The sequence below is a fragment of the Atractosteus spatula genome, unplaced genomic scaffold (genome assembly GCF_055471065.1).
Source record: "Atractosteus spatula isolate fAtrSpa1 unplaced genomic scaffold, fAtrSpa1.hap1 Scaffold_81, whole genome shotgun sequence".
In the NCBI taxonomy this organism is placed as follows: Eukaryota; Metazoa; Chordata; class Actinopteri; order Semionotiformes; family Lepisosteidae; genus Atractosteus; species Atractosteus spatula.
The window spans coordinates 34,325-47,890 of record NW_028296914.1 but is presented as its reverse complement, the minus strand read 5'-3'; the positions used below and the strand labels follow the sequence as shown (position 1 = coordinate 47,890).

At 38.7% G+C, this 13,566-nt stretch overlaps 1 non-coding gene across 1 annotated transcript; it reads right to left on the bottom strand.

The window, feature by feature from the left end:
* Positions 1–12,606: 12,606 nt before the first annotated feature.
* On the bottom strand, positions 12,607–12,677 carry trnag-gcc (transfer RNA glycine (anticodon GCC)). The gene has a single exon. It is a non-coding gene; the product is annotated as a tRNA-Gly (tRNA).
* Positions 12,678–13,566: the final 889 nt, after the last annotated feature.

Genomic DNA, 13,566 nt, shown 5'->3' with positions numbered 1-13,566 from the left:
CAGCATAGCTTTCTACCCGTCAAGATTTATATTTCTTGGGATTTTGGGATCAAATGTGGAAGGATTAGATTATAATCGTTTTTATTTGTCAAATACGTGATTGTATTTCTGAATGTTATGTGACACCTACAGTAGTTCACTGCTTTAAATACATCGAATTAAGAAAGTTATGTGTAGCACTTTAGAACTTTTTTCTGAACCAGGGAAAATCTGATCATGTTTCTCTATAACAATAATAAAAAACTTTATTTTACATATCGCCTTTAAAAGTGGCATCTCAAAGCAATACAGTAGATCGAAAAACAGTTAAAAGGGACCAAATTAAATACCAGACAATCGCAAACGCGTTTTCAATAAAATTATTTTATTCATTCAGCAGTTTGTGAGAGGGACATCCAGCAGGGAGAGACACACACACCGGTTTTCATTGACAAAATTGTTTTTTTTCAATTCCTCTTGTCTAACAGGAATGTTTTGTTTGTGGACAGACTGTTAGACAAGAGGAAAAGACCGCCTCCTCCTATGAAGCATTAATCGCGTATCTAAGGAAAATTGCAGTATACCTTTGTTCATGCACATCATTATACAGTACAGTATCTCAATTTGTATTTCGATTAAAAAAAATCGTTTGCCCAGCCACTACTGTTGTTATTGTTTTTATCCTGTAAAGCGTTTCCTTTTTCTGCGTTTTCCATTTCCTTTTTCTGATCACTCGCTTTCTGGATACACATCTCACCTGTCCTGTTCTTTGTTTTCCTGGTTTGCTGATTATGCCTGCTGCGGTCCACTCCTACCCTCACACCTAAAGAATACTATTTTAAATTTCTTGGCGCAGTTCATTAACCCTTGTATGTGCTGTCCGCGCCGAAAATGCAATTAAAAAAAAGTCAAAAAACGCACTCAAAATACAATTTATAGCTTAATAAGATACACTCCACAGGCAAATTTAATTGTGTGTTAGTTTCCTGACTCCCATTATTTAAACTGCGACACTGATCATTCATCTCTAAATAAACTTTATTTTATATAGCGTTTTATGCGAATAGGTAATTAGATTGCTCATAAACCTAATCGCTTTTTCTACATAAACACAGCGTGATTGCTCTCTGAAAATGCTTTTCCTTTATTTTTAAAGTAGGCTCAGATTTCAACTATAGATCGTATTATTATAAACTTTCTTGGAAAAATGTATTTTATGTAAACCATGTTTGCTATTAATTTATTTAGGGCTAAAATACGTTCATTGTCTTCCAATCGAGTCGAGTCGACATTGGAAGCCTGCCACACCCGGACTGTTAAACCAACGCATTAGCACGTCAAAGCCCGTATTGGTATTGAGCCAGTATTGTCTTTAGTATTCCCCCCCTCTCCCCTCAATTCAATTCAATTCAAGGTGTTTTATTTGCATGACAGATGGGTACAAGCAGTGTTGGGTATGTATGTTGTAATGCTTTCGGCAGACAGGCACTGTGTAAGAGCCGGCGCACCAGAGGAGCGCACTGAGGGAGCGTCTGCATTTATAACTTAGTTTTTAAAATTAGTCAAGCAATATGAAGCATCTCCTTTTACGTTTAAGTCCCTTAAATACATTGAGCACAGCTTTCTCATCACTTAAGATTGCTTTTGATACCATCCTTACACAAAGCAGAAGGGAGATCTTAGTGCCTGAGCATAAAAAGAATAGGAGCATACTGCAACGCGTGTGAAGTCCATAAACGATATTAATTTTGGAACTTAAACATACAGTATATGGCTGGTCTCGGTACTTTAAAGAAAAAAATACACACCGGTATTCCATTTCTCCCTAAACATTTTAAGCATCGAAGTCTTTAACTAACGCGATACCGGAGTCAACAAGCATACTTTTAGAATTTGATTAAAAGGGAATATAATATGGAATCGCATATCTCAAGAAATTAATATAATTATATTCATGTTGCAAAAGAACTGCAACGGACATAAAAACTCCCTTGCTTTTAACAGAGCGTTCCATAATTTCTAACTACGAAAATGCCAGGTGAAAGGATTTGTAAACATATTTTGTTAAAGCGAGTCAGTTTTTTCCGCAACACATAAAAGACATTTTTCCAAGAAAGTTTAGCCTTTGTCACTAATGAAACCACTAAATAAAGACATAAATCTAGAAATCTTAAGATTTGTTTTATTTAATGTTGGTAGCAGGATGAACTGTCAGAGTGTATATTTTGTCGCAGAGTTGCTGCAAGATGTTAACAGTGAAAAAGGTATTTAGAAATGAGTTATTTCAAGATGAAAATTTTCAGAATAATTGCAAATCTAGCAGGATAGAGAAAGCACAGAAAACTGGCAGTTAGATTGATCAGACTAGTATGAAAAGTCATTTAGCAAAGGGAATGAGAAGAGTGACAAACTAGTATACTTTAGATCTTTTTAAATCTGATCATGTTTCCCTATAACAATAATAAAAAACTTTATTTGATATATCACCATTAAAGGTGGCATCTCAAAGCAATACAGTAGATGTAAAAACAGATAAAAGGACCACAGATTACAAAGTAAATGCATATAAGAAAGACAAGCAGTTAGAGGTGCTACCAAAATTAGAAAATGAAGCAGATACAGACACTAAGTCTTCTGAAAAGAAAGGTTCTGAGGTTAGATTTAAACTGGCCCTGGTGTGTGTGTGTTTGTGTCTGTCTGTCCTGTGATGGACTGGCGCTATGTCCAGGGTGTATTCTGCCTTGTGTCCGTCGCTTACTGGGATAGGCTCCAAATCCTCTGTACTGGATAAAGAGATTAGAAATGGATGGAAGTAAAGGCACTGTGTGGATGGAACTATACACAGTGTTAGAAACCCACTATGAAATGGCAGCATCTCACTGAGAATAAAACATTTTATAGGGCTGGCTTAAGGAAACAGCCTTTCCACCTCTCTTGCACATCAGTATCCATACCTAGTTATTTAAACAAATTGCCTCTAATTATAAACATCTTAATATGCTGGCTCTGTGGATCCGCATCAGCTATGTTTGCCCATTCCTTCAATTCATGTGCATCCAACACACAGTTCAAAGCTAGCAACTACACAAAATCTAAAATATGAGCTCTACTTGCCACTTACAATACCAACAGTACCAGCTAACTTTAGTAGTGACATTTTCATGGATCTTTTTAACAATAAAATTTACAACATCAGACTTCAGACACAATTAAACAGGGCTCAAAAAAGTCTGGTACAAACATTTTCAGCATGGAATAAACCTTTACTTTAATGGTATAAACCTTAAATGGATTCATATTCTCAATAAGATTTGGTGCTCAGTAACATGACTTAGAAAATGACAGAAGACATACGTATCATGCTTATCCTTCTATTTTTCATAATTGTAAACTCCTTAAGGCAGTTACATTTTCTCTGTTCTGACCTGGAGTTACAGAGAAATTTAAATTCTAATAAGAGATTTGTAATGAGGAAAGTCATACCAATCACTCATACCAGGATTTGCAATCACAATACAAATACTTTCTTTCTGTATGTGTTTATTTTGCAGTTTGAGTCTATGGCATTCCTTTGGGGGTCTATACTCCAAGGCATGACTTTTTTATGGGAACATGACATTTTTTTTAAAGTCTTTTAATGCAAGCTTCATATAAACCCTTAGCAGTGGTTACTGTCTGGAGCAGGTACTTGAATGGCACAGATTCATTGAAATGATTCAATTTCTTTTGAAAATATTTGGGATAATACATATTCCAGAAATCACAGCCGTTGAATTATCCAGAAATTAATTTCTCTCAGGGTGTATTTAACCCCTCATGGATGGCATTGTATGAAATGAGTTTGAAGTTCCCCATTTGCCTCTATTATGAGATGCTGTGGACACTATTTTATACATTTTAGGAGTGTCCATAGGAAGGTATGTTCTAGAAAGAGTGAACTTCTGTTTTGCCATTATTTTTAATAGGGGCGTTACATGTTTACACTTGGTGCTCCTACTAGAGGAGAGGATATGATTAATCTAGGCTTATCACAGAAACTGAAACACATCTGGTTGGTGAGTCTACTGTGGGTAAAATGTTACTGGTACCGCATGTTGTAAAGCTCGGTATTTTCTCTCTTGGCCTGACATTTTTTAATGTCTGAGTGTTAGAATCCATGTTGTTGCTGGTAAGGGAATGGTAGGTGCTGTGATTGACACAGTCAAAGCCTTGTATAGAGATACCATTGTAGCTGTTTGACAGTATTTTAGATGCCCTTAGTTAAAAGCATGGGAGGAAGTACTGCCAAGGGAAGGGGGGGGAGCAAGGATTTTTTCTTTGAGTTTGTGAGGTTATTTTTTGTTATATTGTGTTTCAGAAAGCAAGAAAATAAGATTTACTGTATGATAAAAAGAGAAAGAGCTGGAGTAGATCCTCAGATCAGTTTGCTACCAGCAATCAAACAAAAAAATGGAAAGAATTGTCTCCTCCTGATTGGAACCTTTCTTACTGTCTTATTATAATTTATCAGGCTACCTTTTAATTTCCACTGAGAGAAGGAAGTCACTTGTCATGCAGCTATTTTATTCTTCATTGCACAATATGCTCTAAGTTAGCAAATGAAACATGAAATAAATCAAGAATACGATTAACATGAATGTATAAACATCCAAACTATACTTTATCACATTTAATTATTGGGTTAGCTTTTTATTGAGCCAAAATGTTATAAATGTGTGAACGTCTGTAAAATGGAAATATTTATATTTTTCTCTTTTCTGTTACCTGCCTGACAGCATTTTGTATCCCATTCAGTATATTACTGAAAAATATTAGACCCAACCTAAAGAATTCATGGGGGTAGTGGGACACAGTACTGCAAAGAGTCTCCTAAAGGGACAGAGCTATTAGTACTTATGTGTTTGAGTCTGGAGAATATAGTAAACTCTAAACATTAAGGGAATGCATGGAATCGGAAAATATAAATTGCATAGTACACAAGACTTAACTGGTTTTATTCTAGGAAAGCAGACAAGACTGAGTCATGGGACTCAGAGGATCCAAGGCTAGACTGAGTATAATAGGCTTCGGGCTTCTATTGTGACATCTACTGTAAATTACAAAAATGTTAAAAGTAAACAAAATAAAGTAACTAGAATGTGGTCTGAAATCACCCCTTTAGACACCCCTTTTACTTCACTGGAGTCAGATATGAAAGGCAATAGTCTCCCGTTCTGTCTGCTGTGTGTTGCAGCAGAGGGACTCCCTGCAGCTGAAAGGGGCAGAGTAACTTGCATGCCCTCTAGTACAGTTTACACATGCACGACTTTAAAAGCTAGCAAGACAGGTTTCGATTCACATTAGCTGGCGAGCCTTGTTAAAAAACGAATGATAATGTAACATGCCACTGTTCATGAACAAAGTTATACTGAGATTTCCTAAGATACGTGATTAAAAAATAAATAAATAAAAATTTGAATCTCCTGCGGAACACATTCCATAAGAATCAGCGGTTTTACAGTATATATCGCCTTTAAAGGTGGCTTCTCAAAACGCTTTACGGGATAAAAACAACCAGAACAGCAGCAACAACAATATTGTATTTCGTTGCATTTTGAAAACCAAGTAATAACTTAACTATACAGTACGTGCAAACGTTTCGTATGTTGCTGTCGTGAATGCCTGCGTACCCATAAGTATTTTATTTGCCTTGAGTCTGTCTACAGTATCTCTGTCCCACTACCCCCCTCTCTCCCTCAATTCAATTCAATTCAAGGTGTTTTATTTGCATGACAGATGGGTACAATTCTTGTTGGGAATGTATACTTTGATATTTACACCCGGCGCGGCACCGAGGGAGCGTCTGCATTTATAACTTGGTTTTTAAAATTAGTCAAGCAATATGAAGCATCTCCTTTAACTTTTAATTCCCTTAAATACATTGAGCACAGCTTTCTCACCATCCTTACACAAAGCAGAAACTGTCCGATGACTCACAGTACAAGTGGAAAGATTACAGATTTTAATCGTCTTTAATTTTGCCTGTGGAGTGTATCTTATTAAGCTATAAATTGTATTTTGAGCGCGTTTTTTGACTTTTTTTTAATTGCATTTTCGGCGCAGACAGCACATACAAGGGTTAATGAACTGCGCCAAGAAATTTAAAATAGTATTCTTTAGGTGTGAGGGTAGGAGTGGACCGCAGCAGGCATAATCAGCAAACCAGGAAAACAAAGAACAGGACAGGTGAGATGTGTATCCAGAAAGCGAGTGATCAGAAAAAGGAAATGGAAAACGCAGAAAAAGGAAACGCTTTACAGGATAAAAACAATAACAACAGTAGTGGCTGGGCAAACGATTTTTTTTAATCGAAATACAAATTGAGATACTGTACTGTATAATGATGTGCATGAACAAAGGTATACTGCAATTTTCCTTAGATACGCGATTAATGCTTCGTAGGAGGAGGCGGTCTTTTCCTCTTGTCTAAAAGTCTGTCCACAAACAAAACATTCCTGTTAGACAAGAGGAATTGAAAAAAAACAATTTTGTCAATGAAAACCGGTGTGTGTGTCTCTCCCTGCTGGATGTCCCTCTCACAAACTGCTGAATGAATAAAATAATTTTATTGAAAACGCGTTTGCGATTGTCTGGTATTTAATTTGGTCCCTTTTAACTGTTTTTCGATCTACTGTATTGCTTTGAGATGCCACTTTTAAAGGCGATATGTAAAATAAAGTTTTTTATTATTGTTATAGAGAAACATGATCAGATTTTCCCTGGTTCAGAAAAAAGTTCTAAAGTGCTACACATAACTTTCTTAATTCGATGTATTTAAAGCAGTGAACTACTGTAGGTGTCACATAACATTCAGAAATACAATCACGTATTTGACAAATAAAAACGATTATAATCTAATCCTTCCACATTTGATCCCAAAATCCCAAGAAATATAAATCTTGATGGGTAGAAAGCTATGCTGAAAGTTTATTAAGATACTAAGAAGACAAAGATACTGTATCAATTTATGTTGCATTAGCCTGATTATGATTAAAAAACACATATAATTAAACACGCGTTTGCGATTTAAATCAGAACACGATTTAAATCAATATAAATGTTTATATTGTAACGCATACTGTCCAGCCTCCATTTCTCTATAAAAATTTACTCTGTTGCACACACACACACAATAGAAGCAGGAACCACTGTCAGAAGGGAAGATATGTTCAAAATATCGCAAATATCAATCATGTTGCGATATTTTGAAATATAAAAGTCAATTGATTGTCCATAATATCGCTATTCTATTTTTTCGAAGAAATGTTTGTTAAAAGAAAAGTCTAGTACCAGCTGGATTCGAACACACGACCTGCCAGCTGGTAGTCACTCACCTAGACCAGTCAGCTACAAGATAGCACGCATGAACAGGCAGGCGAAACAGCCCTACACAGCCCTGTCGCAGCACACGAATACTGTTATTAAATTCTTTAGATACGCGATTCCATATTATATTAGCAGAAAAGCTTAAAACTACCACTTTTTCACACGCTATTTCACATGCTAGTTAAATACTTCGATGCTTAAAATCGTTAGGGAGAAATGGAATACTGGTGTGTATTTTTCCTTTAAAGTGCCGATTCCTGGAATCTGACTGGCTGACACCCCTCTGAAGTGGTTCCATAAAATCTGGTATACGGAAAAGAAAGCGTTGATAAATACAAGTGTCTTTTAATACACTCTTTGCTGTGCTCTTGAGGATCCTTGTGATATTTTAAGCTCTAGTTGAATGATAGGTGTCGCATTTTAAATCATTTTCGTAGTTAGAAATTATGAAACGCCCTGTTAAAAGCAAGGAAGTTTTTATGCCCGTTGAAGTAAAACAAAATGCCTGACAAAGTATGGCTTTGACAGATTCCTAGTGCTTGTACAAATGTGCTAAAGAAATTATACTTTGAGTATACAGCTTGTCCAAAGTCATCCATTATTAATACTATTATTAATATCTTCAGTAAAGGCTTTGATGCATAAATATTTCTGATAAAGGTAGGTTGTGTACTTTTGTCCAACTGAGCAATCTTGCTTTCATAAAATATACCAACATTTTAATGACTGATGATTAACATGCTGTAATACACAGTTCAAAATTAAAGGCTCAAATGCTGTACATGAGAGGTTAAGCTCCCCCTGGCGGTTTTACAAGGCGACGCCGGATAGTTAACCACGTGACACCACGTTAAATGCGTCATACTGCGTGATACTGCGACACGCCCACCGGGGTATGCCGCGAAATACCTCACTCATTTTGAATGGCTGCATCTGTATACTGTCCTACAACTGTTATTATTGATCACCGAATTATTGTACTTGACATGACTTCATTCAGCCTTTCCTGAACGTCTATGACAGGCAGAGAGAGTGCTGTTTCTGGTGCGATCTTTTGCAGCTGACATTTCACTGTTTTAAACGAACAAGAAATTAGATTGCTCATAAATCAGTTATTCTATATAAACACAGCGTAATTGCCCTCCGAAAATCCTCTTTTTCTTGTTCGTTTTAGAGACCTTGATCGAAACTGATTTTAGATGTCAGAAAGGATTTATTTTCTCTGTATTTCCTACATTGCTTTGTCGAGATTTTAACTTTATATCTAACTTTATATCTAGGCTCAGATTTCAACTATAAATCGTACAGTAATTAATAGCAGTAAATACTGATGTTTTGCGCCCTCTTACCACAAAAATATATGTTTTGTAGTTGGGATTAACTTTATTTCGTACGCGTAGCTACTCCGATTCGGACACCGAACAGTTAAAGATGGCGGCAAATCAGACACCCAGAGAGGGGGCGTCTTCTCGCCTCCATAACTAAAATGCCAAATAGGAGTGGCTTAAGCGACATACACAGTCGTGTAACTGACAGTTTGAGGTAGCCTATCGTGTAAATTTCGCTTTGTTGCTGATAGGTTAAGCTTTCGAAACTCTGCCCCAAAGTCATGTGACTGATTTTTCGCCCTGTTTCGTTGGTTAAACGCAATGATCACAAGCACCACCATGGTAACTGGGATGTGTAGTTTTTAATTCCGTTTGAATTATAACTGTACGTACTGTCTTCATATTTGGCCAGGGCTTTAAAGAGAAGGCGCGCCAAAAAATTTCGGTGCCGTCGTCTCCGCTTTAAAGGTACCCCCGTGCTGGAAGAATTTGAACTCGGAACGTTTGCCCAGCGTAGTTATAGTGGACATAAAAACAAGAGTTTGCTGGCATTATATCCTAGAAGACACAGACCGGCACCAGACCGGTAAATGCTTGATGAACTAGGGATTGGACAGTTTCCAAGTGCTTGTACAATCGATGGAAATGTTCAAATATTGTGCAAAAGAAATAAACACAATAATCATTTATTTCTTTATCATATTAGCTAGCTAATATCCTCTCTTTGCTAGTTAGTGGCTGTGTTTCTGCGTTGGGTAGCAACGGGTGACTGTTCTCAGGCGGAAGATGTAAACAGCTTAATTTTCGTGTTAAATAATTTTTAAAAATTAAAATTCATTCTATACAGCAATCACATATTTGGGTACCGTTTCATACAACTTTCATGCTTAAAATGTTTAGGGAGAAATGGAAGACTGGTGTGTATTTTTTCTTTAAACTATCAAGACCAGCCATACACAGTACAGTTTATGTACATACAGTAATGTTTATGTTCCTAAATTAATATCGTTTATGACCTTCAGATGCGTTATGCTCCTCTTCTTTTTATGCTCAGCTACTAAAATTTCCCTTTAGTGGTACAATTCCATATAAATATTCAAAACTAAGCAGATTGAAATGTGCACAGTAAAGACATTAGATGATTAAATCTTTTCACTACCAACCAATGCACCACGAGTGCCCCTGTCGGTCATTTTGGCCAGCCAATCACTTACCGCGGTGCCCTACGGTGCCCTGCGGGTTGGTTACTGTACCACGGGTTTTTACCGCTCATTTTGAATGGCTGCATCTGTAGGTTGTCTCTCGCAGTGTTCAGGAATTGCATTCCGAAACTGAGTCAGATCAAAAGTTGTAAGAAAAGCACCTATGGTGTCGGTTCTAACAGCTTTATTGATTCGATGTTAAAGGCCGGAAATGGGGCACAAGACACGCGACCGCAAAAAGCGTCGCCATCTGCTTCCAGCTGCAAAATGCCGTTTGCGGACGCTGAAGCATTTGAACTTGAACTTTATTGCCATATGTAACCGGTACTGGTACAATGGAATTCTTACTTACAGAAGGTCTCTCGATTGTAAAACAAGTGTAAAAAACAAGACAAAGTGCAAACAGTGCATCAAGACAATGTACAAACAAACAATAGACAATGTGCAAGTAAACATGTAGACATTTCTTTCCAAGGCAGCGGGTACAAGCGATCTCGCGTTTTAAAACCACCAGGAAAAGCAGAAAGGCACTTTTCCTTGCTTGCGCCGGCACACAACGACGTGAGGAGGACACCGTAGTCGGCAGGATTCGAACCTGCCCGGGGAGACCCCAATGGATTTCTAGTTCATCGTCTTAACCACTCGGCCACGACTACAGCGAGCGCCGCCGTTGCTGCGTTCTTGCTACAATCTCACATGGATCGCGAGACGCCGGCGGAAACCTTTTTCAAAGTCGTTCTCCATTAAAAAAAAAACCTTTCCAAAATACAAGCCTTGCAGACAGACACGCCTCAGAGGACTTAAGGGTGGCTTCATGTGGGAATGATAAAGTCTCCCCGTCCGGACAGGAAAATGGCACTTTGTTAGACACAAAGAAACAATCAACAACAGACAAATGTCCACAAGCATTTAAGAAGCCGCACCATGTTCTTGCTACAATCTCACACGGATCGCGAGACGCCGGCGGAAATCTTTTTCAAAGTCGTTCTCCGTTAAAAAAAAAAACCCTTCCAAAATATAAACCTTGCAGACAGACACGCCTCAGAGGACTTAAGGGTTGCTTCATATGGGAATGATAAAGTCTCCCCGTCTGGACAGGAAAATGGCACTTTGTTAGACACAAAAACACAATCAACAACAGACAAAAGTCTACAAGCATTTTAGAAGCCGCACTTGAAATAGCTCTTACATTCGTGTTAGACGCAGGAATCGCCTTTTTATTGACGCTCTTACAAATGCCATGGAAAGCAAAACAAAGCAAAGCAGAGCAGAACAAAACGAACAAAATAAAACCCTCATGTCCTGCACTTGAATATAATGCCGTTACGTGCTGAAGCGGTATTGGACGTCATCCTAGCACTGCAACCCGGGGCGTACGGTATATGGGAACGAGCACACGTCACGAATCGTCTCTAATCACTCCCTGCACTGTAAGGCGCCTTGAAGCGTGCACCCTCAACATTCATCTTTGCGCATCTGTGAAAGGTAAACTCTTGAGCAAACTCTGAACCAGACGCTCAAACTCCAGCTAGCATTAGGGGTAGCATTCCCACGCTACTTGAACACTTTGTTTACGCTCAGTGCTGGATTTTGGGAACTTTAGGACGAGTGGGACTTTTCTCCTATCTGTCAATTCGTTTTGTTTTGGAGACTCTTGGCTGTCTGTGTTGTATAGTGCAGCGTGAAGAAAACGTTTTCGAAAACTGTGCTGGCTCAAAAGTTGTAAGAAATCCTCTCCAGCTCTTTTAAGTCTCTTCAGTTTTGTCATTTAAAGTGAAACTAGATGTATAACTGGAGCCTCACTTATGCAAATGGTGAGGCTCCAGTTCGACATCTAGTTTCACTTTATATGACAGAAGTACATCAGACTGCGCCGGACTGGGGGATCACTTCCGGTTATTTTGACCATCTTAAACATTTGAAATCCTCCCCTGGGCAATTGTGACACTTCATCTTGGCTCCACCTAGGACACTCTTCAATCACTTCTCTCTTCTCCCACAGCACTCTCGTCTGTCGGCAGTATGTGGCGTCTTTGCATTACCACCAATCTCACCACAGCAAGAAAGCAACGGGTTTTGGCAAGACAGGAAGAGACCGCCTGGCCCGAACGGGGATTGAACCCGCGACCTTGGTGTTATTTGCACCACGCTCTAACCAACTGAGCTCACAGGCCTCATGCCGATTGTCCTCTCTGTGCTGCAAAAAATGGAATTCAGGGAAGTTTCTTTTGTCCTTTTTTGAATAGAAAGCCCTGCGATTCAGTGTACGGGCTTTCTCGTGCTGTTTAATGGTTCTTGTAACCCAAATCCTACACTGGCCTGAAGTGCCCCCCCATTTCACAGCATTTTTCAGCTGATTTCAAATGTACCTAAAGGAGAAGCATTATTGAAGACCATCAATTACCAAGAGCTTTTGTCAAAGGTTTTGGTGGTCACTTTTAATGACCACAGAGAGCTATGACCTCGGTTTTACATCTCATCCAAAAGACGGCGCCTTTTTACCACACAGCGTCTCCGTCACTATACTGGGGCATTGGGACCCGCATAGACCTCAGGGTGAGCGCCCCACCGCTGGCTCCATTAACACCGCTTCCAGCTGTGAGCTTTGCTTTTCCCTGTAGGTCACCCTCATCCGGGTACTGACCTGGCTCACAGCTTCTAAGCTTCAGTGGGTTTTCAGTTGCGAGTTGAAAGGGGATGCAAGTGATGGAGCTGCTCGCTGCAAAAGTCACTGCATTGGCCGGGAATCGAACCCGGGCCTCCCGCGTGGCAGACGAGAATTCTACCACTGAACCACCAATGCACGCCGCAAGGGTCTACAAAAAAGACGCTTTTTTACCACTCTGTGCTGGATGTTGGGTCCCAAGGGAACTTCTGGACGAGTGAGAATTTTCTGCTATCAAAATTTGGTTTCGGAGACTTTTGGCAGCCTACAGATGCAGCCATTCAAAATGCGCGGGTGATACTGCATTATTTTGCGGTACGCTGTACGCAGTCTACCGCAAGCTACCGGTAAATACCGCGAGTTACCGTAAATTCTCCTATAATACGACAAGCAAAATAATAGTATCCGGAATTTCCGCAAGGTGGAGCTAATAAAGCTCAACCTCTCATGTTTGAGCTGTGGCCATCAAAGTCTTTAACGAAGATATTACTAATAGTATTAATAATGAATGACCTTGGACAAGCTGTAAGTGTAAACTCAAAGTATTGCCCTGGTCAACATTCTTTTTTTCATTGACCGTCTTTGTAAAAGTAACACCACAGCATTTCGCAATCACGCATTTGTTTCCAATCATGCAAAGTACAGTAATTTTTGAGAATCGATTCACCATGCCTTTCACATGCTCATAAAAGAGATTGATTTAGGAACATAAACATATTACCGTATGAAAACTGTACTGTATACAGTATGTATATGTATATTTAATGTCTTAACTGTGCCCGTTTAAGTATTGAATATTCATATCTAATTTTACCACTGAAGGGAAATCTTAGTAGCTGAGGATAAAAAGAATAGGAGCATACTGCAACGCGTGTGAAGGCCATAAACGATATTAATTTTGGAACATAAACATACAGTATATGGCTGGTCTCGGTACTTTAAAGAAAACATACACGAAACATGGTTTCATTATGACCAGAATCGGTCTTGAGATATTTTTAACTTGATTTACAGTATTTGAGAGGTA